Genomic DNA, 3,291 nt, shown 5'->3' with positions numbered 1-3,291 from the left:
ATATTGATGATAACATTTTTTTCTATTATCGTGAGGATTTGATTCCAAACTAGTTTCCTGCTTCCTGCAAACAAACATAAATCGTCTTCTGGATGCTGAGGTCAGAGGTCAGAACATCATGATGCCTCCATCTACACTGTAGATGGAGGCATCATGTAGATTCTACAGCGTTTAAGGCGTCAGAGTGTCACAGTCTTCAACCAGAGGCTGTTTGTCACAAAGCCCTCAGCTTCAGCAGCTTCAGCTTGTTTCAGGCTCGTCTTTGGGAATCCTCATTCCCAGCTCTCTCCATCCGGAGGTACAAAAGCTGTGAAACAGCCCTATAAACCAGCGTCTCAGAGGCCATTTCCTCGCCTCACTGGTAATCACAGCGTTTGTCGCAGTGGGGTTTATGTTGTTATCTGCCACCACTTCAAAGCAGTGGGGGTGGGGGGGTCAGTGACTCATGACCAGCCTGAAAAGTCCCGCTCGTTACCATCCAGCTCAGACTGGCCTCACTGGGAGCCTGACTGGGGGCAGATTTTAACAAGGAAAAAGAGTGAAAATGTTTCTGCAAATCATCTTAAAATGCATCGTCTTCCAAGCAGCAGCGGAAAGAACCAGAACCAGAACCAGAACCAGAACTAGAACCAGAACCAGAACCAGAACCAGAACTAGAACCAGAACCAGAACCAGAACCAGAACCAGGCCCCATGTGTCTCTCTGAGGGTCACCAGCTGGAGCCCCATTCAGGACCCGAGCTGCACACAGGTGACCACTGGGGGGAAGCAGTGAGCTGATTTAAACACTGACTCCAAACTAAACCCAGCTCCAGCAGAAAACTCCATCTGAGGATTAGATAGAAAATAAAGATGATTTTACTGAACATAAAGTGCTGATGAGTTATGGTCTGTTTCCCGAAGGAACCAGAAGGAGGACGGACCTCCATGCTGCTTAGATCCAACCAGAGACGGTTCTGGGATAAACTGGAGAGGTTTCACCCTGTCGCCTGGTTGCCATGACGCTGATGACTGGGAACTTACACAGGCAAGGAACCAGAACTCTTCCAGTTCTGACCGGACCATCTTCAGAAGGTCGGTGTTGACATGGAAATTAAAACATGAAAAGGAAATCAGGTCTTCAGGTTCCAGCAGACTGTTTGTTCGGTGTATTCTCATTATCAGTTCGTATGAAATCCTACGAAAAGTTATGCACCGTAATTTCGTACGTTTTTGATGTTTTTCTCGTCGCATTTCGTCGTATTTTTACGTCTTGCCTCGAGACAAGATCTCCTTGCGCATGCGCATCTTACGCACCATTCAATAACATAGAATTTAACATAGAATTAACCCTAAGATACAAAACAGCAAGCAACGTAGTTAGAGACCTGAAGAAGTAATTATTGCACTGTCCGTCCCAGTTTTACGTCCGTCCGCGGATCTGTTTTTATCGTCTGTCTGGCTGCGCACTGATCTGTTTTTTCGAGGAAAAAACGTCCAAAACGTACGAAATACTGTGCATAACTTTTCTTACGATTTCCTACGAACTGATAATGAGAATATGTTGGTTTGTTTGGTTTGATCCATGAAGAAACCAAAGGTGAGAAGATCTGAAGACAGGATTTTATTTCCCGTCAGGAGAAAGACGGACTCATTGGTTCTGGTTCAGCTGCTCTGGATCATTTCTGAAAACGGTTAGCTCTGATCAGGTCAAAGGTCAACCTCAAACGTCCTCCTCTGACCTTCATGAAGCGGAGCTGGAAGGTCTCCTCCTGTAAGCTGCTGCTGAGGGTCCAGGTTCCCCTCCTGATGTGGATCATTCTGACTGTATATAGATATATAGATATAGATTGATATTTTCTGTTCCCAGTGTTTCTGATTCGGGATCGTTTTCTCTCCTGTATAGTTTTCTCACCTGAGGAGCCGTCAGCTGTTTTTTTTCCTGCTGACTTTGTTCCGGGGCCACAGTGGAACTAAAGGCGGCATTAATCACTCTGCCGGTGTTGTGCCTCTGGCAGCAGCGGGGCCGAAACGTGATCCGGCGGGCATGCGTTAGCGATGTGCAGATAAAACTCTGTGACTGTGCGTCACTCTCTGTTCATGGCACTTTGAATCCTATCAGTTCTGCTCCTTTCAAGATTACCTAAACACACACAGGGGCCCCGGGGACGGATCGGCCCTAAATATCTACAGCAGACCCAGATATACATGGCCGGTTTGGGCCTCAGAGAATAAAGGACAAGAAATGAGAAGAAAGGGATAAACTCCTCCTCATCTTCAAATCTCTCTCCCACGTTGCTTCCTTTCAGCTTATCTTTCTGCTGATCTTAGGTTACATTTCTGCCTGCAAACACAAAACGCAGAAAGAGCTGCAAACATCTGCGCTCCCAGAGTTCTCTGAACGTCTTGTTTGTCAGAAATGTTGATCTGTTTAGAAATCTTGATGTTATCTTAAAGAAAGAATCCCAGTTTCGTTTAGTAACACATCAGATGAAAATGAAGCCTGACACTGAACCAGGAGGCGGCTACTGAAGGGTCAGGATCAGAACATCTACAGGAGCAGCAGTTTGGACGAATATCAACACACTGAAAAGATGGGAAGACATCAGCAATGACCTTAGAGAAGCAGCCGCTGGGTGATCAGGGTTGGATCAGGCGGTAAAACAGGCGAAACACCTGGAAGATCATCCTGCAGATTCAGTCTGAGCAGGACGCTGATGGAAATGACCAAGAACCCAAGAGCTCCTTCTCAGACTCCACCGTAGAGGAGGTTAAAGCAGTGGCGCCACCAGGTGGTGGCCAATGGGTGGACAGTTTAAATTGTAGCGGCATCAGGTTAGCATTTCCTCCCATTCTGCAGAGTTGACGATAGAGTTGAGGCGTTACTGAAGTCTTTATATTTCTACAGGCAGGTTTTCCACAACGATAGATTCTAAACCTGAAACGACGGCTTTCAGGTTCAGTGGCCTGTCCAACGAATAAAACATTTCTGGAGGCGCCACTGGGTTAAAGGTCACGACCCTGAACCAACCTGGATGCTTTGAAAGGTCAAAGGAGGCAGCCTCTCCTCAAGAACTAAGCAGACAACAAGACTGGATGAAGGACAAAACATTCAGGGACAATGTCTGATTGTCCCTGATGGAGAACAGGACCGCTGACAGAAAGGGTCCCAACGGTCTAGTCAAAGTCCAGACCTCAGCCTGATTCTATGCTGGAACCATCACAACCTTGATGACCTAAACCAGGGGTCACCTATTAAAAATCAGCAGGGTCCGAATAAAGAAAATCATCAACCAGTAAAGGTCCAGAGACA

Source organism: Cyprinodon variegatus, unplaced genomic scaffold, assembly GCF_000732505.1.
Source record: "Cyprinodon variegatus isolate N-32 unplaced genomic scaffold, C_variegatus-1.0 Scaffold1456, whole genome shotgun sequence".
Classification (NCBI taxonomy): domain Eukaryota; kingdom Metazoa; phylum Chordata; class Actinopteri; order Cyprinodontiformes; family Cyprinodontidae; genus Cyprinodon; species Cyprinodon variegatus.
The sequence above is the reverse complement of the archived record's forward strand: the minus strand, read 5'-3'. Positions refer to the sequence as shown.